This window comes from Amphiura filiformis, chromosome 14 (genome assembly GCF_039555335.1).
Source record: "Amphiura filiformis chromosome 14, Afil_fr2py, whole genome shotgun sequence".
Lineage (NCBI taxonomy): Eukaryota > Metazoa > Echinodermata > Ophiuroidea > Amphilepidida > Amphiuridae > Amphiura > Amphiura filiformis.
This window is the reverse complement of record NC_092641.1, coordinates 56,398,851-56,425,962: the sequence shown is the minus strand read 5'-3', so window position 1 is coordinate 56,425,962 and position 27,112 is coordinate 56,398,851. Positions and strand designations below refer to the sequence as shown.

General features: G+C 36.1%; 1 long non-coding RNA gene across 1 annotated transcript; it reads right to left on the bottom strand.

Annotated features, from left to right (window-relative positions):
• Positions 1–373: 373 nt before the first annotated feature.
• LOC140169086 (uncharacterized) lies at positions 374–13,914 on the bottom strand. Its single transcript, XR_011861348.1, has 4 exons — positions 13,850–13,914; positions 10,381–10,522; positions 3,900–4,110; positions 374–545 (listed from the first exon to the last, which is right to left on the bottom strand). It is a non-coding gene; the product is annotated as an uncharacterized lncRNA (long non-coding RNA).
• Between the last annotated feature and the right edge of the window lie 13,198 nt (positions 13,915–27,112).

Genomic DNA, 27,112 nt, shown 5'->3' with positions numbered 1-27,112 from the left:
TTTTCGAATAAATATTTTTTGTCTTGGAATAAAGAACCCATATTTTCATATTGGAATAGAGAAACCATTTTCATATTGGAATAGAGAAACCATTTTCATATTCAGAATAGAGAACCTTTTCTGTTTTCAGAATTGAGAACCTTCGCAATAGAGAACCTTTTTAATTTTCAGAATAGTGAACATTGAATAGCAAACATTCAGAATACCGAACCTTGGGAATAGCGAACTTAAGCCCGGCAGCTACATTATCTGGCTACACAGTACAGGATCATTTAAATGACCATATGAACAACACTTGTTCTGTAAGAGTCTGATGGCATCTTGTACTCATACATTTTTTGACTTATCAGATGTCCATGATCATAGTATCATACACATATGTCTTGTGCTCTATGTATGGATGCATTTAGCCTGCCACAACTTTGTTGATAACGTTATGGTTCTTCTAGTTCTCTGCCTGGAGAAATCCTTTGTCCTCCTCTGCACATTGTGCCAAATTGAAGATATGCACAGGCATTGTAGAGCCTTAGGTTGACATTGGTTCTCTGCAAGAAAATAAAGACCAAACAGTAAACATTTATGCAGTTGATGGAATCTCAAGCAAGGTTTGTTTCAAAATTTTGTGTACCCTTTCAATAGTGAACTTTTCCTTTGAGGGGTATAACACATTTCCCAGGGGGTATTGTTTATTCTGTTTTGGAAGAACTTAAACACTGTGTGCCTCAATTTTTGGTGTTATACCTTTATGCAAGCAATTTCACTGAACAAAGCATATAATATCATAATCAATAATAAAGTATTTAAAATGTCTTTGTCTTTTTGGGGTCTCAAATGATTTCTAAAATTTCGGACTCCCATGAGGAGGGTTCTTAGTGGGTACAGGGATATGCGGCAGATTCAGGATGCAATTTCAGCCATTTTGGTTTATTGATGACCCTCAATTTCTTGAAAAGAAATATTTTTTTCAACATTTTCTTCAAAAATGTCAACAAAACAGTCAATTGTTTGTTGTTACCATAAGAAGAGGATGCTACTGTCCATTCAGTTAGCTTAGATTATTGGATTTTTTTTAAAGATATTTTAAAAATTACAAAATTGTGGTCAAAACCATCAAAGAAAAGTGATGGCACACCTTAGACTCAGCATGGTTTATACTTTTCAAATTCCAAAGGTCAATTTGAAACCCCATTTCTTTTTTGGTCGTTTCCTGCGATATTCTTATATAAAATGCAGTAGAACGTCAAGTACTAAAAACTTTTTTTGAATCAATCAATTTAGAACAATGGGGAATAATGTTACAATTATAATAAATAGATGCGCTGAGATAGTATTCATTCAACTATCCGTATCAGGGTGTATTATCTGGCAAAATAGCAATATTTGCTAGTAATTCGGGTGAAACCCACTGTTGAAACATTAAGTTTATTATAAAAATGTGAACATGAACTAAGATTTTCAGAACATAGGCCTGGCTTACATAAATGCATTCCTTGCATACTTATACACTTATATAGCCTCACATAATTTCATACAACAAAACCTGGTGGACCATCATCACCTATACACCCTATCCAATAACCGAACGGTATAACAATTGAAAGGGCAGCCAAGACAGTTCTAAGTGTCAGAGTGACATGTCCCTAGTTCGAACTACAACCATTCATACATATCACCTGTTTTTTAACTTTTATTGTATTATCATCAAAATTAACCCTTTGAGGCCTCTTGGGTGAATTTTTTAAAAATTCAAGTCTATGCCCTCCCTTAGTTAAGAATGGACCATCCCATACGATTTGTGAAAAGGTTGCAAACCCTTTTGGTGGACCCAGGGACGTGCCTAAAATGAGGTACAATTGAAAATAAATAGGGTTTTAAATTGAACTTTGGAATTTGTAAAGTATAAATCACCTTGGGTCTAAGGGTAAGCTAGCACTTTTCTTTGATGACTTTTACCACAATTTCCTGTTTCTTTTCAAATATCTTAAGGTGGAATCTCCCGGTTGTGGGCAAAAATTATCTTATTTTTGAGTAAAGAACTGAGTAAGAACGCATGATTGCATGTTGACTTTACAAATTGGAATTAAGGTAAAAATCCCTTTCTTCTGCTTTTTGTTTGAAAACAATCGGAGCTTCCATTCAAAAGTTATATTCAAAAATGTAACTTTGCGAAGGCAAATTTTTAAAAATTAATTCTTATGTATTTTATTGTTTTCTCAAACTGCGATATTTAACGTTTTTCCCTTTAAAAAACCATATCTAAAAAAATAATCATTATTATAATTATTTGTGATAATTCAAGTGTTTCGTTTCCAAATCAAAATTATAATAAAGCAGTGTTTCAAAAATATAGAAAATCCTAAAAACAGTGTTTCTAGACTAAAATTCACAAAATTGCTGATATCTCGAAAACTTTTTTTCGCGAACGCATGTCCACACTGTGTGTTGCTGATACAAGGGCTATAGATTGAACTAGAAGTTTTTAATTCCAAGCTTGGGAACTATGTTGTTGCTATGGCAGCATCAAAATAGTATACAGCAATAATTATTAAAATTTGAATTTGACCTTTGACCTCCCGGTAGACCCCCAAGACATCACATGATTATCATAATTCTAGTTCACATTCCAGTCCTGTCTATGAAGAACACATTCCAAAAATTTCATTTCTATTGATAAAACACTTTTTGAGATATCATGTTCCAAAGGTCTCTACCTTTGAAATTTGTTTTTACATGCCACCTAGTTATGGGAAGTTTCATTCACTAAGTTTATACCTGTACAAGCTTTAGATTCCAGATCACCCAAACCGGGGGGATTCCACCTTAAAAACATAATCCAGTGTAATTGAATGTGCAGAGTTGAATAATAAAATCTCAGACACTATCTGCTGTGTGAGTTTCAACAGCATCTAGTTAGTCTGGTTTGCTTTTAAGTATCAATTTGGAGACTATTTTAGCACCAAAGCATGTAGTGCAATCATTGGATTCATTCATGGCTGTTTCAGTCAGTGAAATAACGACTCAAACAAGTCGAAATACAAACTTTGAACAATCAAATAATATGCAATGTGCAGGTGCCCTTGGTCTCACTAGCTCACTTAGACCAGATCAGTATTAAGACCTGTACCATTGCCATGGAAAGCTCATATATAATTTTGAGTGTATGTAATATTGTATGTTCATGTATTAAGGGTCCCTGAAGATGAAAACATTCTGCCTATAAACTATATAACTTTTCCAAATAATAAGTTTTTTCTTAATATCTCAAAAACAGTTTTGATGGAGTTGGGCCCTTCTTCCACTCAGGTATTCAATTATTAATTCTGAAGCTATAGGCATATTTATAACAGCTGCGATACTTTTTGTGCAGACTTTACAATAGGAATAGACTAGCGGCGGCAGCCACTGAGGCCCCAATCATCTGATATCGCCTTTCATGCCAGAGAAGTCACATTGTGTGGATTAATACCACTGCATGGCTATCTGAATCAACCACTGAAGCCCAATGATTGATTGATTGATAGCAAATTCATCATAGTCTATCAAGAAGGACCACACTATTGTTATAATAAAAATAGTGTGATCTCTCTTAAAATAGTGTGGTCCTTCTGGATAGACTAGGATGAAATGGTTGTCAATCAAGAACTGGGCTTTGACAGTGGTTGATAGACAGCTACGCGGTGGTATAAATCCTGGTTTTAGACAGACTTGATGTTCGTCAATCAGAAAAGACATAATATGAATCTTTTGTAATGAGGTTGTTACCAGATGGTTTGCTTGGTGAGGGAGGAGCACAAACAGGCTGGGACCGAGAATAAATGTGATCCCACCATTACAATCTCACTCCTTTCCCTAGCGTACTGAAAAGGAACTCATATTAACACATTCATTTAAAATCTTACCTCCATATTTATTTTATGTCTCATGCATGCATAGATATTCAACCCCTTCATGTTTCAACCTTTTGATCAGTGCTGCTTTCTGTTGGAATTCCAGCTATCTTGGTGCTTTCTTGTATTCACGGTCTGATTATGTCCATCTCCCTTGCATGTGATGTCTTGATTCAAACTTCTTCAGCTCTTCATCAAAGCTGTCAACTACATCTGTACAATGCTGGAAGGAATTAAAAATTAACAGCATCATTGCAACCATTGAATATTCCACTGTCCATAGGTCTTGTTTGTTAAAACCAGTATTGTTTCTTATGATATTAACTTTATAAGAAAAAAAAAATTATTGGCAAATTTTTAAATACTAGCGGTCACCCGTGCTTAACCATCTTTCGCGGTCACCACAAATAACAGTTGGTTAATGCACTTTGATTTTGGGTGTGTAAATATTCTAATTGTGAGATTCTCATTTACCATGTTTACAAATATATTATAATAACAAGGTGGATTGTTTTAATTTAAAAGTACAACTGTTATTCACATTTCCTCACAGCACTATCAATGATAGCTCAATGATATACATGAAGTTACACAGTTGCAATGCATGTATAATGCTGATCACGTATGTATAATTGTATATGCCATAAAGCAGGGTCGACTTAGTACACATTCGTTGTCTTGAATTGGTAATTGGATCATGATTGAAGCAAGTTATATTGCCACCATACCATCATCAGATACAACCCTATTCTACATATCATCGAAAAAGCTATTTCCCTGAAATACCATATTTCCTTGAATAGTCACTCCCAAAAGGGGGGGGGAGGATTTAATTATTATAGAGGTCATTTTTAAAACAATAATTCCTGTTAAAATCATTAGGTAAGGGACGCACCATTTGATACTCAGGGGGGGTAGGGCAGCGAAGTTTTTTTTTTTTAATTTCATGCATTATACACAGTTAGGTGGGGAAAGGTGTTTTTAAGTGTTGTTGGGGAAAGTTTTTTTTTTTGCTCATGTAGTGGGTGAAGTTTTTTTTTGTTGAAAAACTTCCTACCCCTAAGCTTGAAACTCATGCCCAAATGACAAACTATGAACTTAGGAACGATGACTTCCGGTTCACTTCGGGTTTACAAGCAGATATTAAGCCAATTACCGACGCCATTAGTGACCATGTGTGCACCTTGGAAAGCTTACTACACAAGATAGCATGGAAATATCAGCATTTTTAAACATCTTGGTGAAAAAATAGTGGGGTGTTTAATTGAAGGCGACTATTCAAAAAATACAGTGTTGTAGTCAAATTTGTAGCAGTACAAATTCACCAAACTTCTATTACAAATTAGGGAGTTTGACAAATTTGTAATTTTTTACAGATCCAAAGTAGATAACTGCTTGACTGCCTCAATTATCTTATGTTTGAGTAAAGAACTGAGTAAGAACACATGATTGCATGTTGACTGAGCAATTTGGAAAATTTGCCAAATACCTGCTTCATTGGTTTGTTTTTTTCTTTTTTTAATACTGTGGTGGACATGGATCTTAGAATACATTTGTTTGAGCATGATATGAGCCTCTACTGTCTATTTCAATAGAATAATTAGCTCTGTATTGAAACCCTGTTCTTGCCAGTCAACTTATGGTTAGACTAGCATAATTATTTATGAACAAAGCAATGTATGAGTTTTGTGGATATTTTGCTTGAAGGAATATTTTGAGCTTTCATTTATGAGAACCATATCTGATCTTTGCTGCATGGGAAGAATATCAGGAGGAACTATATGGTACCAGCAACTTAAAAGACACCATCTAGGTCATAGTTGAACTTCCAGGACTGGTCACTGATATATTTGAGAGTGTCCATGATTATGTGGAAACAGAGTTATGATGTCATGCATACCAACCTTGGTCAAGCATGATTTTACAATGATTATGAACATGATGAAGGACACTTTGTATACTCTCAACATGATTAAGGGTCTTGTGATTTCTACAATGGTTATACTGTATTGTTCCTAATAACCGCACATGGGCCTAATAGGGACTAATTAATAGTGTATGTTTTACCTTTATAAAAGCTGTTTCAAGCGACAATGGCACGGGGGAGGGTCACCGGTTACCAATAGTACTGTCTTGGTGATAAACAATTACAATAGCACTGAATTTGTATGGGGAGGGGCCCGGTCACCGAGAGTAGACAATAGTATTGAATTTGTATCCATATTGAAATCATTAATAATCATTAATCACTTTGCATATTAGACATTTTTTGGGTGGGTGTTTAATATAACGCTTATTAGGAACAATACGGTATTTGATATTTAAAATTTGTATTACCCATCAGTGACTTTTGGTGGGAAGGGTGTCAAGAAAAGCATTCAGCATAAATTTCATTATGCCCATAGGAAGGTTGTAAATAAAATGATTTCCAGAGGTAATCTGAGAGCGCAATACGGGAACATGTCCCTGGACATTTTTAGGTATGACAAAAGGGGAATAAGTATTAGTGACAAAGGGGAGGTTAAATAAATTTAGCACATTAAATGGGGGGGGGGGGGTGAGGGGCCAGCAGGGTTTTTTTTTTTCAAATCATTTTGAGAATTCACAGCTGCTGTCTTGCGAAAATTATGAGGCCAACCCCAGGGTGAATTCTCAAAATGGATTGCCAAACATTGTTTTTACCCTTTTCATGTGACACTGACAACATATTCCCCCTTTCAACATGAACAAAATCTTCGCCTCCTCTCCTTTTACATATCAGGTTTTTGGAAACTCAAATTATGTGATGGCTAACATTCCGTATATGTGAACATTTTCATACTGTTTTTCTACACATTTTTAGGGCCTTTCCCAACTTTGCCCAGGTTTCGCAGGAGCAGGTCTCATTAAATTTGTTTTATATATATACAGTTTACAAGGCCATAGACAATTTAACTGGACAAATTATAATTTGTGCACAGTACCCTGTACATTGTTGTCATCTTCTGTATATATAACTGGAATCCAGGTAATATACAAATATGGTCATTTTCACGGTAAAGGGTGTAACTTTGGATTTTTAACATTTTGATCCGTAGTGTTCTAATAAAGCCACAGAATTCCATGATTTTTGGCCACATAAGTCATCTAGTTAGCAGCTACCTTGGGTAGCATAATCATCTTTGGGAGTTACTGCATTCAGTTTTAGCAGGCTTAAATGTACTTAATATTGCCATTTTGAAAAACTATAAAAACAGTAACATTTTTGTAAAACCCTGAGTTTTCTTCAGCTAGTTCATGGATTCTTTTTCTTCTCGTGATAGTTCGGTCATATGTTCAGTAAACACTGCCACATTAGATTTAATTGTGAACAGCCCTGTATTTTTGAGAACCGGACTTCGATATTTGTCGCTTTGGAGGTTTCATTTTCCGTTAACAATTGTTAACAAACTTTGTGGGTATAGCTTTGGTTCATAATTCTTGGTTATTTCTTCACTTCTTCTTGATTCATAACAGTTGATATCTTAACTTTCGAAATGGGTAACAAAAATTAGTCGATTTGCAAGCTTTTAAAATTTTTTATAAAATCTTGACTTCAAAGAGCCGATTTTCCGTTAACTTTTTGAAGCCTCCAAACAAACTGTTCAGCAAGCTTGGGCAAATATAAATAAAGAGCTCATCCAATCTATTTATCAAAATGTAGCAAAGTAGATCCTCAAGTCACTTGTTTTTAAATCGTGGAGATATATATCACCGTTTGAAAATGGGACCCAATACAAACTTTCCGTTAACAATTGAAGCCTCCGAAACAAATGAAGCCTCCGAAACAACAATAAGATTAATTATCATCTATGCATATCTAAATTGGTGTTTCATACTGATATCTGCATTGTAATTGTTACTTGATATGTGCAGAATGTCAAAAAAAAAAAAAAATGTTGATGTTATGGTTAATGTTTGAAAAATATACTGATACCCATAAAGCCTGTTTCGGAGGCTTCACATGCAAAAAACACCATACTAAACAAATGGGTGAAAAAGTTAACATGCTATAAATCTACAATATCTGCCGCATAGAATCATTGATTCAATACACACAAGAAAATAACAGCTTAGATGATCCCAACAGTGTTGTTTTCAAAAAACTACTTCTGCAGTGTTTAGCCATTGTTAACATGAAGCCTCCGAAACGAAAAAAATGACTTGCTGTGATAATTTAATTTTTGTCACAACTAAAATTCAATACTTAGAAGCAAAGCATGAAAATTGGTAATTGTGATATTTTTACCTATTTTTTCATGTCAACTTGCAGTAGTTAGCCAAATATTTTACTTTTATGATCACCTGTGTTGTTAACTGAAGCCTCCGAAACACAAATCGCTTTAATTGCCAATTCTAAAATATAACTCCAATTTCTGTGAAACTTGGCTGGGAGGTTCCTTTTATCAAGTAGTATTTGTACATGAAGTTAGACATTCAAATTATTTTAGGATCCCAATTAAAACTTAAAAAATATGTTTAAGGTTGGGAAATTTCCATTTTAAATGACACTTTATGTTAAAAATTTTCAAAACTGCAATTACAAACATAGCAAAACATGGTATAAAATGTAACTTATATCTGTTGACTTACTTTGGAATGGGATTTCACATGTATTCCAGCTTTCATGTCATAATTTTCTGAGCTTATGTAAAATACATTTTTTCTTAGATTTTAACCAAAATGTTATGGAAATGTCAAATTTTTTATTAGAAATCAAAAGGTTTAAGCCTTGAAACATTATTTTACTGGAATTTAAGTTGCTCCTATGCATGATTTCAGTAAACAGAAACATATTTAAGTGGTTTGAAATTTTGACCCTAAAAATCAAAAGTTACACCCTTTACTGTGAAAATGACCATATACTTCAGGTTGGTCTGAACCATGGCATTTTTTAAAAATGACAAATTCCAGTTTTCTTGAATTCTATATTCATTAGTCTGTGTACTGAAACTTTGAACTGAATAATTTTAGGTTTTTAATTTTTTAAACAAATTTCTATCATTTTTAAATATGGTATTTCACCCTTTTCCATCTGAAATCGTCCACATGGTCAATGGCGGAAATCTTGCCATTTTTAAAATTTCCATCAAAAAACAAAAATATAGACAACATAGTCTAAATTAGGCTGAAGCTGTCAGATTTCAACTATTTTAAGCGAATATTTCTTAAACTTAGTCAAAATTCAAAAAAAAATAAATTTAACGGATCCTAGATTTTCATACCTAGATTTTGAAAATCAAACAGAAAAAAATTTTTTACTGAAAAAAATAATTAGTTACGGGTCAAAATCACGGTTTTTGATGATTTTCTCCAAAATTGAGCATTTTATAAATTAATCTGACGTCACCACTGGATTTGTAAGCTAATTTCCATTCGAAATATGTATACTTTTATACACTTTAGATCAACAATTTAGAAGTTGAAAGGCTAAAATGTTTCCATAATTCCATGGTTCAGACCAACCTTTTATAGTACTATCAGATATATGCACTGCACATGCATGTGTGCCACATGATGTGATAACACAATCACCATTTGAGATAGCATGCTTTCATTGGCTGGGCCAGCAAAACACCCATAGCTACCGGTCAGCTACCAGTAGCCGACCTAGTGCTTGGCATGAGATGGGTCGGGTCCGAACCCTGACCCAAAACAAACTCTTTAATCATTCCAGATTCCAAAAGCCATTGGGGCTCAAATATCCAATAAAAGCTGTACATTTGTGAAGATTATCATTCATCCAAGTAGTAAACAATATTAATATTTGTATTAGTCTCGTCAATTGGACTTTCAATTTTTGAGTGGGAAATTCCACGTTCAATTAGCCCTACCGACTTTAGGCAGAAAATGTTCATTGAACTGTGAAGTGGATGCTTTCGTATCACAGGTTTAATACATTTGAATTCAACCTGATAGATATCTTCTTGATCGCTAAACTATATAGGCATAAGTTATGACGTAGGCCACTCCGTCCTCCCGTTTCACATAAATTTGCTCATACCAATTACCATCTGCTTTCTCTGTTCAAGATTTATATCCTTGTTGTCAAAAGAATGTTTGCATAGTCTCCACAACCAGTGCTGGCTCGTCTATGCTGGTACATGCATTCTGCAAACTTGGCAGGAGCTCATGCCAATAGTCAATACTTGGCGGAAGCCTACAGTCCAGCGATCAAAAAGATATCTCTCAGATTGAACTCCAATGTGACCAGTGATACAACAACATCTGAACTTTTACTGGAAGATGATCAGAAGGGCTAATGATGCGTACAGGGATGAACATGAAAATTTCCCACTCAAAAATATTAAGTCCAGTTGACTAGATTATACCAGTAATATAAATATTATTATTTCATAAAAGTAAAAAGCTGTCTTCAATGAATCAAAATTTATGAGTATTATCTCATTTTACATCATATAACAACTTTGTCAAAGTACTTGTAATGAAGACAGAAACTTTTACCATACCTTACCTTCTTTTTCAGCAGCACCTTTAAAGACCCTTTTCTCCTTTGTTTTATCTCCAAATCAAATACTTCACTAATCACTGCACTCCGCTGACAGCCCTGATCTGAATCCCCAGTTGCACTATTGTCACTCATTGTGATTAATTATCTGTAAAACAACCAAGCAAGCAAACAAACGAAAATAAAGGTCCATCAGAATACCAAACACCCTCTAAAAAGGGGAGCATGATCACAAACCCGGAAGAATGAACACACAATGGTTTTGCACATGTTATGTGATTTTCAGTATTAATTAAAACCTATAATATTAACAGGGTGCACTACTGTACCTTGATGAATTTAGATGTTTTAAATATCTTTTGAGGCATAGTAAAAAAAAAAGCAACACAAAACAATACTAAAATTGTCCCTCATGGAACAAATGGAATGTCCAGCATAAATGTATGAACCTCTGGCTCTGCATGCCTCTTGCCTACATGTACAAGGGCACCCTCTCTTGTGCCCTACACCCCATGGGGTCCCTGACCCTGGTATTGATCAGTATTCAGTAGCTATCTATCATAATTATGTGAAAAAAAAATTCATGAAAAATTATTATTTTCAAGACTACTGTACATATGTAACATGAATATGGTCTCTCTAAGACAAGCAAATTTGAGAAAAAAGGTATTGCTCAATAGATCATGCATATTAAAGGTCCTATGGAAACTTTCTGACCTTGTGAGTTTCAAGTAACAGTTTTCAAGTAGTGTAATAAAGGAACAATTGGACCAATCGTCAACATTGTTAGAATAATTTCACCACACAAAAACATCAGGTGAAATATTTGCAAAGCTCCATTCTGATTGGTGATTAAAGTTGATATCATGTAATTAACCAATCAGAGGCCATGTTAGATTGGCAGGTAGTGTTCAGGGGTTACTAACTGGTTTAGAGTCCATAAAATTGATACTTTACTTACTAGTTAGGGAATAAGATAATGCCAATGACATTTGCCATACTTGTTTGAGTGCATTTTCGTCCATGCTCAAGGATGATACCCCCTTGACAATGTTAAGTGTCCCCTACCCCAGCCCTGCACACACTACATGTAGTAAAGAACCCCTTCCTACCAGCGCAAACATTGATTAACCTGATATGTGTTTCGACTAGGTGATATGAACAAAATTATGGTAGTTTGAAGGTGGTAGACCTGGGAATAAATGAAAGTAGCATGTGACTCTATACTACCGTAAACATTTAAAAAAACATTAATTAGCTAATTAGCATAATTAATTAGCCGATAAGGTCATATTTTCAAAAAAAAATTGGAGCCTCAACCGAACATCTTATAAAGCTCATTGAGGTATCAAATTGAAGCTCTTTCGACAGAGATCTGTTATAAACTTCTTTGCAAAGACTTCTAAGGGAGGGGTTAGGTTATTCACTGTCTGTGAAAAACCAAAATCTGGAATGATCAAATATCGCTCAATTATCAGAATTTGTCATTTTAGTGAATACAATATACTTTTACATTTTTCAATTGAGGTTTAAAATACAGATCACAGATTAAAGTACAATCATGCAAAGTTTCAAGTTCATAGGGGATGTAGTTTTGACTCTCACATTTTATGGAGATCATAAACTCATGAAAAATGAAATGATAGAAAATTTGCATTGAAAGTACCGGTAATTAGTTTAAATTCCTTGATTAAAACACACAGAAAATCATGATTTTCACTTCAAAATTAGTCTTTTTGAGAGATACATGTAGTACCATAACATCATTTGGGACATCTGTCAAAAACATGTGTTTGGTTCAGCATTGGGTCTGATAATCTAATGTTAATTTATAAATTTGGTCAACAAGGCTTGGCAAAAGCAATAAAATACATAAGAAATTGAATATGTACACATTTTCTATGGGAACGCAATTTGGATTCAAAATTGTGGTCATTAGCAAAATAATGTTTGATAAGTTCTAATGTTTGAATGGAAAGTCAGATTTCAGTCAAATAAAAAGCAAAACACAATTTTGTTTAATGACAGAAAATAAGAAAAATGCTGTTTTTACCACCCAATCCCAGGTCTACCACACCGAAAGTTGTATTAGAGTCACAATCACACGGTAGCTGTGAGCAGCAAGTTTTAAAAATAATCGACTGATAAAGAAGACTAAACAGATGCTCCCGTGTCACTATCTTTACACGTAACATTAAAGTACTTGAGCTATATTGTTAACTTTCTATGATATTTTATGCAATTTTGAGTCCCATTCACCAAAAAATCCAAGTTTTTTTTTTTTTTTTTAAATGTTCTTTCTGGACGATGCATCCATTCATATAATAAATGCTGTACATCGACACAGCAATTTACATCAGTGTCCCGTGGCTAAATGGTTAGCGCGTTCGACTCCGGATACGCTGACCCAAGTTCGATATCCGATGACCAAGTGATTTTTTTCAATATTTTATTAAACAATTTATTGTCATCAATCATGGATAACATAATTTTAATCATCCAATGCTATTGTGATATTATTTTTTATCAAATCAAGATATTTGATTATCAGGGAAATTGTTTATTATATTTTTTTTTAATCTGTCCTACCACGGACGGACGACCCTGGCAATTCACATGATAATAGGACAATAAAACATGTGATATGCATGAATGGTTGTTGAATCAATCTAGAGACTTATCCCTCTGTCATATTATTGTTATACAATTGCATACACTCTATAGGTGTGAAAATTGTGTAGTATGGGAGGCCAGCAAGGAAAAACATATATCCAAAAAGAGAAAAACAAATATGGAATGCCATTAAAGTCATACATAACGTATAGACAAATTATCAAGGCGGCAAAAATATCCATAGGCCTGTTGAAAGGAGGTCCCCACTACAGACACAGGGAACAACTTAACCCAGCCTATTAAGTAGGACCGGTATGTGCATTGGTTCAACTCGCTCGCAGACCATGAGAAGGCATGCCGAGAGTGAGGATGTAGTCCACAGTGCACGAAATATTATGCCTATAAAAGGTTCATTTATTTTAATTTGGGGATCACATTTATCATGTCCATTGCAGGTTACATTAACTTACGCCTAATAAGCTCTATAGACATTTTGGAATATATGCTGTACGGGGGAGAAGATTCAACTGTGGCCCTATTTTTAGGGACTTTGTGGTTGTATGGGGGACTTTTATTCTTTTCAATGAATGGGCTTAATCCGATGATGCCTTCAGCAACTTACTTAAACCTCCAATGGTCACAAAATGCAAAGATTTCATGCAACACTGAAGTTGCACACAATCAAGTCCAAACTCTATGCATTTACATGTATGAACCACGAAATTACCTGTAATTACTGACAACAACTTCCCTTACTCCCAACATGTACATTACGTTTGAACACACACATATTTTTCATTTCATATTCCTTCTTTTGTCTCAAAAAGTTTTGGGTATAAGGCAGTGGGCTGACAAAGCTTACCTTAACATCTGTAGATAGAATGGTGTTGTGCCAGCAGTGATCTTTTAATATACCTGTAAATAACATTGGAAATATTAAAAGATTAGTTTGCCTTCAACATTGTTTAAAACATTTAGACAGTGGCCTCTATTCATCAGTAAAACTGTCCTCAAATGAAAATTCTTATGATTCAAATTAATCACTTTAATGGGTTGAGTTTATAACCATTTTGGTTGGAAACAACCATCCTTAGAAATCAATGAAAGTTAAAATATAAATAAATTGAGTTTACAACCCTGTTTATTGATGGTGGTAATGGTACCCTCCAACAATCTTGGTTGGACAACCATCCTAAGAAATCAATGTAAATGAATTGTTTCAGATGTCCAATGTTTAATATTTATAATTACTTGTTACTCAAGAAATTGTACAAACTGCACTTGTACTGAGATGTTGATGCATCGATTTCACTCCCCCTTCGCGGCTCATCATGCATTAGACATTTCAGTACGCGTGCATTCATTTGTACAGTTCCACTTCCAACAAGTGATACATGTTTAAAACCTATAAATACAACCCTGTTTATATTGGTAATGGTATTCCACAACCATTTTGGTTGGATACAACCATCCTAAGAAATCAATGTAAATGAAGTGATTTCAGGTTGCAATACTTAATATTTACTTGAAACTGAGTTTACAACCCTGTGGTATTGTACAACAGTACAACCATCTTGGTTGGATACAGCCATCTTTAAAAATCAATCAACAAAATGTTGTTGAAAATAGCCACTTGCACCTGTAGTGAAATTTTGCGGGAACATGTACATTTTGAAAGAAATGGCTAATTTATGCAGGGATATGGTCGCATGTCATGAATTGGTCATCTTTTGTGTAACATAATGTTAAATGATAAAAATATCACCAATTTTGATTCACTTCAACACAACTTTTAATGAATACACTTTAGACCATTAAAAGCATACATTTCTGAAAAGCTTATATTACAAGGATGCCAAATCAACAAAGTATAACATCATAATACAGGGTGGGTAAGAAATATACAGGGTGGAACATCAACAAAATTAGCATCTTTCTTGTCATGGTAAACCCCATATTTTATTTTTCATAAAGCTATGTAGTTCAAAATAAATATGGATTCAGAAAGACATTACATGGGCCCTTCAAATAAATTAGGAAGAAAGAGTTTGGTATACAGGGTGGTCAAAAATTGTAAAATAATTTTACAATTTGTATGACATTATCAATCAAAATTTTTTCCTCCATGTCTGGCACTATAAAACTAATAGCAAAATTGAATTCCTCATCAAATTTCCTTAAAAATATGTGTACTTTTAAATAAGCAGGGTGACTCAGGCAAGAGATAGGCCATTTAGAAATGTCGGAGCATTATGTGCACACTTTGTACAGTAACATAATAGGAAAACTGTCTTAATTAGCAATTAATTAGGCAATTAATTAGTTACATCTTTTGTTACAGTTGATCTACTATGAGGTAGATCTACAATCCAGGATGATATATGTGCAATTTGTAGTCCATGCTAGTTGTACTTTTTAAGATACAAAGGTTTGAAGTTTGCCATATTTTCACAATTTTGTGTACAACCCTATGGGGCTCACCCGCCCCGGCCGGCTCCTCCATTGACACAACTTACATATTGAAGTATAAATCTCAAAGTAGTTGTCCAATTGACTTGGGGTTTTTTGTATTTGACAAAGAACATAATTATCTACAAAATGACACCAAACTTTCTAAAATAGGTATCATACTTGATCAATAAATCAAACTTGAAGTGGGAAGAAAGCATTGTCATGTTACGGCTCCTCCATTTTTGGGTGACCTATTTGTGACATGCGATATGCGTAGAGTTTTGACATCACAGATAAGAACACCTCTTGTGCAAGCTTAGTTTCTACATGTAGGTTGTCAGGTCATTGTTTGTGAGTGAAATAGCAGAGAGCTAGTACAGTACCTCAGTGGCGTAGCCAGGATTTTGGAACCGAGGGGGCACAACTTGTAAATGTACCGACGGAAATATTTTTTACCGACGGAAGTTGTGATTTGTTGACCCCAAAAAGGATAATAGGCGTTTAATTCACAATTTTTCATCATTTTCTTTACAATTCTCCACTTTTTTCCTGTCACCCTGGGTGAAAATTAGTCTATTATGAACGAATTTTTTTTTCAACAACACCTTCCGTCTACCGACGGCCTTACATGTACCGACGGCCATGACGAGCGGGGGGGGCACCGGCCCCCCTGGCCCCCCACTGGCTACGCCACTGCAGTACCTTGACTATAGAAAAAAAAACCTCTAGATATTTAGCTGGAATTTAGATCAAACTAAAGCAGGACTGTCAACAAATTGCTTGACATGAGATATTGTTGAACAGGGGCGTACCGGGACTGAAATATTGTTTGGCGACTAAAAAGTGTGCTGTAATGTGTGCTGAGGCTTGTGGATCAACATCTAGGCGTTGTGCCTGTGCATAGCGCACTATCACTGCGCATATTTTACTGTTGGTGTGTGAGTGTGAGCATGATAGAAAGTGGGAGAAAGTGTCTAAATGTGTAAAAATGTGTGAGACTCATGCATGATGCCAAAAAGGTCATTGCATCTACATGATCTAATTTTTTTCACATGGAAATTATTTTGTTTAAAAAGGTGATTATTTAACTTAAAAAATGAGGGGTCGATCAACCATGTCTGTAGCTCAAATATTTGAAACAAAGTTATGAGCAAATGTCTGTTTTAAGATTTTTCATTAAATCTATGGCCATCATTGACAATGCCCTACAATGACTTACTGTACAAAAAAGCAAGCAATGCATAATTTTTCACCACGGCGATCCGTTTTACACAAAGGCAATTTTATTTTATAAAATCTAAGTATCACTGCATAGTGACTTCTGAATCAAAGATAAAGTACCAGCACTTTTTAGACTACGTCTCCAAGTTTCTGTTGTCCAAATTTCAAAATTTTGAATTTTACTATGGGGATTACACAGTTAAGGGGTACTACACCCCTGGCCAATTTTGTGCCTATTTTTGCATTTTTTCTCAAAAATTATAGCGTATTGGTGACAAGTAAGATATGTATATTATTAGGGGCAAGGACTACAGCTACTGCACTGAAAATTCAGCAACTCAAGGCAAGTACCGGGTAGTTATTGATTTATTGATCAAATATAGGTTTTCCCTCATTTTTGAGTGTAACACCACAACTGTTATCTGTGCTGAAATAAAATTTCCAGTGCAGTAGTTGTAGTCCTTGCCCCTATAATATATCTTACTTGTCACCAATGCGCTATAATTTCTGAGAAAAATGCAAAAATAGGCACAAAATTGGCCAGGGGTGTAGTACCCCCTTGAGCCATTTACTGTGGTCGCAACTTTTGAGCTTTTGAGTTGAACGTCGCCTCTATAATAAGCAATGTGGACATACCTACTCAGGAAACAATTTTTGTAACTTAATAATTTGTATCGAGATTTTATAGTTTTACATGTAGGCTTTAGCCATTTTTGGCAAGCGGTTATACTGCAGTTAAAACCTAGCCCAAGGTACTCACACCTCCGTCACTACGATTTCCACTGTCCTTCTCCGCACGAAGGTCTGAGACTCCTGAGCATAGCTGGTCCAGGGTATACATAAAATACCACTTTTTCTCATAAATACCACTTCCTACGCTCCTCACATGAAGATGAGACTTAAACAAAACATATTTGGTGCATGTTAAGTAAATTTTGAGCACATTTGAGGATGTAAAAGACCAGACTTGTGACTGTTATCGCCGCATTGTTTTGAATTCTTCCTATAAATAAATACCGTCAGTGTGACGTCATCACCGCGACGTGAATTCACAGTGCCCCGTTTTTACGTACGTATGGCACTCATGGCCCTAGTGAGGAAGGAACAGGGCCATGATGTTTCGGGCTAGTTAAAACCGTGGTTTTTTTCCACCTACGGCAAAAACCTGCGAACCCTGCCCCCCTCCCGTGTCAAATAGCGTAGGCTACAGCTGACGAGCTGTTGAAACTTGAAAGCTGACAGCCAGGCCCGTACACAGGGGGGGGGGGGGGGTGCGACACTTGCAGGGGTGTGAGTGACCACAGATAAAAAAATCTGAAAAAATCTGAAAAAGTCTGAAATTTGGAAAGCTCCCATACTTTTGTACAGAGGAAGTGCAGAAAAAGAGATAAAAATCATGATCAAAAAATCTGAATTCAGATTTTAATCTGAACTCTCACACCCCTGCACTTGAAATTAATGATTAATGATTCTGTTCAGAACATGAATAGTACACTACTATAGTCGTAACATGACACGTCACATGTCAATGCATTTATTTATGCATGTGAGATGATGATTATGACAACGAAATACGTTGTCCAAGTATATAATCTGATAATTAATGGCGAGCGGTCAGATATTTTAAACCATATTATGCATTATGTTTAGTTTACCAACTTTACTCAAACTTATAAATTGTTAAGCTTACCTCATCATCATGCAGCACCACTGACACTTGTTACAAGGGTTGCCACATAAATTCGCGGGTCAGATAGTTGACAAGTCGCCCAATTTTCTACTAAACATTTTCAAAGATCGACTTTGGAAAATTAGTTTTTGTTGTTGTTGTTGTTGTTTTTTTGATTTCTATGGGAGAAAAACTACAGATACTGGAACACATAAACCAAAAGTGCAAAAAGACTGACCAATATTACAAGGAAAATTTCAAAAGTCGCCCAATAAGCCCAATCGGCATTGGAAGTTTGCAATGCATTGTGGGACAGTTTTTGCAGTTTTAGGACACTTTGTCCTTTGACCTATCGGGAAAATTGCTGTAATTATTAATAATTTATTTATTATTGTCATAATGTTATCATTAAAAATATTTAAATAATTAATTCATATAATAATAATGTTTTTTAAGTTTGTTTTTATTCTAGTTACAAGTTTTAAATTATATTTTGTACGCCGCACAAAACCCGAATTTTCCAGATAGGTCAAAGGGCAAAGTGTCCTAAAAAAACCGGAAGTTACAATAGCGATTTGGCTTATTAGGCTTCTAAAATAAATGATGACGGATTATCAAACCCTGACGATGCTTTATCAACCGCATATTTTATCCGCTCATTAATATTCATTTCATTACGTCATCTCTTCGCCACAACCATAACTCAGAACTGGTAAGGGTGGTGCAATAATTATGTGTACCCTGGGGGTGAATTCTCAAAATGGTCTGCCAAAAACGCTTGTTCCCCTTTGGCCATGCCAAAAATCTTTGCCCCCCCCCTTCGACGTGCCAAAACACCTTTGCCCTCATCCCCCTCTCTTGAGATGCCCAATACAGTTTTTCTCCCCCTTTACACATGCAAGATTTTGGGAACCCGAATTTAAAACCTTAAATTGTCTTATCATATAATGCGAGCGCAGCGAGCAGGAAATTGGCATATTTGAATGTGTTCCTAACGTTTTCCTATGCCTTTTAGGGCGTAATGTAGAAACGGTACCCAAAATATCTGTGCCAAAATTGCTTGCCCCCCACTTTCGACCTGCCAAAAATCGCTTGACCCCCCTTTGACCTGCCAAAAAATGCTTGCCCCCCCTTCTGGCCTGCCAAAAATCTTTGCCCCCCCTATAATTCACCCCCCCGGGGGTACACATATAATATTGCACCACCCTAATAAAATACAACAATAATAAAACCGTAATGAAATAGTTTATCGTAAATAAATTAAGGGGGCTGGCATTTCCTTCGGAAGGGGTGGGTCCCAAATATACTGGGGGGGGGGTCATAGAATTTTTAGACCAAAAATAAGGGGGGGGTTATAATTTTTTAACACCCAAAAATAAATAGGGGGGTTATAGAATTATTATTAAGGGCTGGTGACTCAAAATTTCTGCGCACAGACTTTAACTTCAAAATCATAATGTGCATACAATCTATAGCTATAGGCCTATGCAAAATGTTTACGCACTTCACGCGCCTTCTTTTACACTTTCTTTGCTCTTAACTTTTGGCGTGCTCGTCCTTAGGGGTGGTGCAATAATTATGTGTACCCGGGGGTGAATTCTCAAAATGGTCTGCCAAAATCGCTTGCCCCCCCCTTTGGCCGTGCCAAAAAACCTTTGCCCCCCCCCCCTTTCGACGTGCCAAAAACCTTTGCCCCCCCCCCCTTTTGACGTGCCAAAAATCTTTGCCCCCCCCCCCCTTACACATGCAAGATTTTGGGGACCCAATTTAAAACCTTAAATTGTCTTAACATTATAATGCGAATGCAGCGAGCAGGAAATTGTGCATATTTGAACGTGTTCAGTAACGCTTTTCCTCACGCCTTTTAGGGCGTAATATAGAAACGGTGCCCAAAATATCTGTGCCAAAATTGCTTGCCCCCCTTTCGACCTACCAAAAATCGCTTGACCCCCCCTTGCGACCTGCCAAAAAATGCTTGCCCCCCTTTTGGCCTGCCAAAAAATCTTTGCCCCCTATTATAATTCACCACCCCGGGGCCGGGTACACATAATTATTGCACCGCACCCCTTAGTTCCGCAATGAATAATTTGACTTGAGTCTGGCTGGGGGGGGGGGGGGGGTATACAAATTTTGACCCAAGATAGGGGGGGTCGTAAAATTGTCTCCAGTCACCGACATATTTGGGACCCCTTCCTTTCGCTGTCAAAATAAAAAACCTGATCCCGCCCTCGTAAAAGTGACCGCACCGTCGTAATTAGGGGCTGATTTGCAATAATTATGTGTACCCCTTTTGGCGAGTTCCCAAAATGGACTGCCAAAAACGCCCCCCCCCCCCCACTGGCCGCTCCAAAAATCTTTCCCCCCGGGGGAATGCCGCAAAAATTTTGATTAAGGCGTAAAGAATGCTGGTGCGCCGGTGCACAGCCCCCGGGGTGGTGCAATAATTATGTGTTCCCCGGGTGGTGAATTATAGTGGGGGGGGGGGAGATTTTGAGCAGGCCAAAAGGGGGGGAAAGCATTTTTTGGCAGGTTGAAAGGAGGGCAAGCGATTTTTGGCACAGATAGCACCTTCTATATATTACGCCTTTGGTGTAGGAAAACATTAGGAACACATTCAAATATGCAAAATTTCCTGCTCGCTGCACTCGATTATACTGAGGGGCTGTGCAATGATTATGAGCCCGGGGGGAAATTGGGGGGGCAAGACATTTTTGGCGAACCGAAAAGGGGGGAAGCAATTTTTGGCCAGCTGAGAGGGGGGGGGGCAAGCGATTTTTGGCACACATTCACTGGGCATCTTTTAAATAAATCACTCTAAAAAGGCTTAGGAAAACAGTACGGAAATGCTTTAATATGCAAATTTTCCTGCTCGCTGCGCTCGCAACATAATAGACCATTTAAGGTTTGAAAATTGGGATCCCAAAAATTTGACATGTGTAAGGGGGGGCAAAGATTTTTTGGCGGGCCGAGAGGGGGGGGCAAGCGATTTTTGGCATGCCGAGAGGGGGGGGCAAGCGATTTTGGCGGGCCGTTTGGAAATTCCCCCAATATTTTAGCACGTCAAATGGGGGGCAAAGATTTTGGCACGGCCAAAGGGGGCAAGCTATTTTTGGCAGACCACTTTGAGAGTAGGCCTACACATAATTATTGCACAACCCCGGGTGCACAACCCCACCCGGTGCTGCGCGATGATCCCGTTGCCATGAAAAACCAGTGGTTCATCACGTTTTGACCGTGACAGAGTCGTAGTATACTATGATATCATGGTGATAGTACTTATATACACTCGGTGTGCATTGAGGTTAATTTGCATGTTGGTATTTTCGTATTTGCATAATGTTAGGAGAAAATAACCCGTTCATTTGATGAAGGTATCCAAGGCTGTATTTAACAGATTGGTACTGGCGTCTGCTCCGGATTGATACTTGCATGGGATCTGTGTTTAGGGCTTAGGGCAGGGGGCTCTCATTTTCTTCGGAAAGGGGGTGGGTCCCAATTATACGGAGGGGGGGGGGCGGGGGAGGTTTTAAAGAAAAACAAATTGATGACCAAAATATAGAGAGTCACAAATGACCACAGATAGTGTGTTTAATTTATTCAAAAAGACTGATTTCAATAAAATTTTAGCGTAGGGGTAAGTAGGTGTATCGGTGAGGGGGGGGGGGGTCGCAATTTCATTGACGCTCACTTTTTGTAAATTTGGATCCCCACATCCAAAGAAAATTCTAACCATAGGTGGTATAATATTTAGGCCTACTTTCGTTTGTTTGTTTAAATGGTCGTTCCGTGCGAGACACGCTTGGGTCTTGATATGACCAAGCTCAAACAAAATGTTGAAGCCAGGCTAAAGAGCATTGGCCTACAGAAAAATAGGAGGCACGTGTGTTTTGGGCATCTTGCAATATTATACTTCATAAAAGGCACAGAAAAACAATAGGAAAACGGTGGCAAATAGTATGCACAATTTCCTGCTCGCTGTTGTCACGTTTTTAGACAATATTTCTGTGTTTTTAAACTATGCCACAGAATTAAGCCTATGCGGTTTCCAAATTCCAAAATGATCTGGCCTGTCATTGTGTGTCAGGTAATGGATGGGGGCATTTTAAAGGTACGCGCCCTCCTACATGGGTTTCAGGGGTTGGTTTGGAGTTTAAAGGGTACATGTTGGAGTTTCGTAGATGTCATGGGGTTTAAGGGCATGTGTTGTGGTTTACAGCTACAGGTACAGGTTGGGGATTTAGGGCAGGGCCTTCATATTGGGGTTTAAGGGTAGGCCTATAGGTTGGGTTTGGGTTTTAAAGGCAATCCTGACTTTAGGTTAGAGTTTTAAAGGTACATATGTTGGGGTTAGGCCTACGTATAGGTCTACAGTTAGGGTACGTGTCGGGGTTTAAGGGTACATGCGGTTGGGCTTTAAGGGTACATGTTTGTATGTTGGGTTTCAGGGACTGGTTGGGGTTCAAGGCAGTTCAGGTTGGGTTTAAGGATAGGCCTTGGCCTACGTGTTGGGGTTTAAAGGTGCAGTTTGGGGAATAATGGTACCTACGTGTTGGGGTTTAAGGGTAGGCCTACAGGTTGGGTTTGGGTTTAAAGGGTAGGTCTGACTTGTTGGACATATAGGTACATATAGTTTGGGGACCAGGGCCTACATGTTGGGGGTTAAGTAAGGGTACAGGTAGGTTGGGTTTGGGTTTAAAGGTTAGGGCTAACTTGTTGGGAATTTTAAAGGTACATGTTTGGGTTTAAGGGTAAGTGTTGGGGTTTAAGGTTAGTCCTGCGTTTTGGAGGTTAAGGGGACGTGTTAGGGTTTAAGGGTACAAGTAGTTAGGCTTTAAGGGTACGTGTTTGTTGGGTTTAAGGGTACTGTTTGGGGTTTAAGGTAATTCAGGTTGGGTTTTAGGGTACGGATTCTAGGTTTAATGGCATGTTGGGGATGGGCTGGGTTTTCATTTGTATCCATCAATTTTGTTTGTGGTAGTCATAGTACTTCCATTGGCCTCCAAACACCCATTATTGATCTGATATATTGCTTCCTTCTTGAATGCCTGTCTTTAACAAGTTTGGATGGTCACTTTCTCTTTGAATTTCAATTAACAATACATTCCACATTTATTTATGAAATGTTTGTAATTTAAACCAAAATTCATGACTTTTCAAGGCAGTACAGGACACGCATTATGAAAGCACAAGCCTTACGAAACTACAATGCTGAAAGTGGTTTTGGAATAACATAATTATTTTTGATTTAGCAAACACATAACACATTTTATGATTTAGAATTTGTGAAGATTTCATGATAGTGACCCAATAGTGATGTCAAAAATAGACATATCACATCCAGTCTCCTCCCTGAACTTTTCCATGATTTTTGTGCCTTTTTCAAAAAAAAAAAAATATGTCATGAATTTTGCCGACATATTGCAACACTGGTGAATATATTTATAACCCTGATGATAGTCATGATACCTGGTAAGAGACAGTAAAACATGCAATAATTACACTGGCTAATGTTTAATTTCTCTCTTGAACTGTTTATTATTATAGCATCATAATAGAACACTTAAAATTGAAATACTAAAAGTTACATAATTTCTCGTTTACATACAATAATAGCAATCATGTACTTGTGCAATTATTAGAACCACTCAACCATCTGTTTTTATGCATGTCACAATATACATACACATGCAATTTACTAACACTCTTTTTCTTTGTTCCCATCAAACAAATTTGGTTTGGTACACAAACTCAGTCAAGTAATAGATAACTTTATTTTTCTATAAATGATATTTAATGTAACTGGTATGTTTTCAATTGACTATGATTTATATTTTCATTTAATTTATTATATTTAAGGGGTACTACACCTGCCCAATTTTGTGCCTATTTTTATTTTTCTCTCAAAATTATAGAGCATTGGTGACAAGTAAGATATGTATATTATAGGGGCAAGGACTACAACTGCTACACTGGAAATTTTATTTCAGCACAGCACTGAATTTTCAGTGCAGTTGCAGCCCTTGCCCCTATAATATACTTATCTTACTTGTCACCAATGCTCTATAATTTTTGAGAAAAAAAGCAAAAATGAGCAAAAAAATTGGCTAGGGGTGTAGTACCCTATAAAGGGACTGTGCATTCTCAGATATGCATAATGGGCTAGTATTCCAGTTGAAATCCACAGGGGAGTATATTTTTCAAATGTAACTGCCTAACTGGTCAGGGTTTATCATTTTGAAACCCATACTCCCCTCTGTATTATGGCTTTACCTATATCTTCCACAGCTGGAGTGAGTATTTCAAATGAAGTTACCCAATGGTTTATTCTATTCAAAACTCATACTCCCTCTTTGAAAGACTTTAGCTAAATCTTCCACAGGGGTGGTGTGGATTTTAAATGGAATGGCCCAAAAGTTACTAATCCAAGATAAAAGTATACATTTTTGGAAAGGAAATTATCTAAATATAAATACAAATTTGGGGTGAAAAGAACAATTTTGAAGAAAATAAGAAAAAACCTCATGATTTTGCCTAAAATTGTTTGGAACACACTATAGGAAGGAAAAATCCAAAATTTGGATTTTGTGTTTTTTTTTTTTTTTTTTCTTGCGCTTAGGCCTTATTTTGAATTATTGACCAAATAAGACGAAAATTCAAAAATTCAAAAATAAGACTAATATCCAAATCATGAAAAACCGTTCCATGAATGGAGTGTCTAATTACAAAAAAAAACCCATGAAATCCAAATTTGGGTACAGTGTGTTCCAAATAATTTAAGGCAAAACAATGTGCTTTTTTGAAGTTTCTTCAAAAAAAATACTTTTTGCATAACAAAAATATATACTTGCATTAAATTTTGTTTAATTTAAAGTTACAGCACTTTTAATTAATGCATTTCTGAGAATACACAGTCCCCTTAATATGACACTTTGAATAAAACTTACTTTTAATCATATATGGCAGATTTATCCAAGATTCTCACTCTGACTTGATGCTCATTCATTTGAAACAAAAAATGTTAGGGGGAGGGGGGCTCAAATTAAATTTTAACAGGGGTGTGCTGATGGCAATCTGAAACCCCTACCCATCTTAAGGGATTTTTTTTACCTAAAAACTGCTGATTTGACCATTTTTTTTTAAATCAGGTCATATTGTAACATTTGCTGAGGAGAACAACCTCATGTTTTTCAAAACTTAACACACAATGTTCACAATACTCTCCATACAAAGGCGTCTTGGGACCGACACCAGTCACATTTGAAGGAGTGGCTCACATTGGCGGCTTATGTGCTGGTATTATACAGTGATTTTCTTTTTATTGCATCATTTGCTCAGGCCAAATTTAAAAGAGGACATATCTGACAGTGAAAACTAACATTTTGTGGAAAAGAAGTTAAATTCTATCTCTAATGGAAATGTTATAATGTTGCAATGTGGGTAGCTGTAAGGGCTATCTAGAAACACATTACATTTAACTTTTTGCTAATTTCAATCTGCATAATTTTCAATTATGACTAATTTTTTGGACAAGTCAAAATTAGCTCTAATTAATTATGCAGATTGAAATTTGCAAAACTTTTAAAGAAGTTCCTTACTGTTACCTAGCAAATTAAATTAATATACAGGGTGTTCCAGAAAAAGATTACAAGGTGAATGAATTTTGACATAAGCTGACAAATAAGCATCCAAATCCAAAACATAAAAAACAGCATGTAGCCCCTCTTATTCTGCATCTTACACACTTGAATCGGTTGACTGATTGCAAAGATATGAGCGATTACATAACATACATCTCAATTCATTTCATTAAGTTTGAAAGAAAGATCATTCAACACAATGCACACTAATGCTTATCAATTGACTTTGTGTTTTGTTTGGTGAAATTCTTTTTATTCTTCTTACACAATCTGTGTTTTGCTAAACATGTAATAAACTTTTGTTAAAATGTGAAAATACTATGTGATATTAAAGCTTGAATCTAAAATGGTGCTTGGTACTATAGTAAATATATTTTTTCGTTAATATTAATATAATTATTGCATAAAGAATTATTGTATAAAGAATTCCAGCTGACAAAAAAAGTTTTCTCACACAATAATTAATGTTTTGGAATTTTCCAAGAAATGGCTATGTAAAATGTAAATCTTTTAAAATTTGAACATAATGTTGCATGGTATCAAAATTACACGTAAAGATGTACAAGCACTTGATCATTGTCATTCTTGGCTCACATGTTCTTTGGAAAGTTGCAATATAACATATTGCACAACACAAAGAATTAAAGCTGGAAAGCTTACAAAAATCAAAGTTTTCTTGGACAAAATGTTGCTTCAAATATTGCCATGAATGCAAAGTTTTAACTTAAAAAATTAAAACATTAAACATAATATAGCACAGTATAAAAATTAGAAGCTCTAAGCTTAATCATGTATTTCTTGGGTTTTTGAAAGTTTAACATATTATGTAAAGAATTAAATCTGTTAATTGTATAGCTATCCAATTTCTGCAATCCATGTTAAGTTTCTTACAATTCAGGCACTGTGTATTTAAGTAAAGGCAGATCAAATGTTATATTCACTCACGTTTTCACCTTCAGTGCAAGCATGAGTAACATAATACCATCGTATAAAATAGATCAGAGGACTGAATTGAATGAGATACACAAACTTTACGAAGGGGTGAGCAAGTGTGACAAAAGTGCCTGTTAATCAAACTTGGAATGAGTTGTTGATGTGTGCATTGTGTGATCAATCACTCATTTCTTTGCATCCAGCCAACCGAATT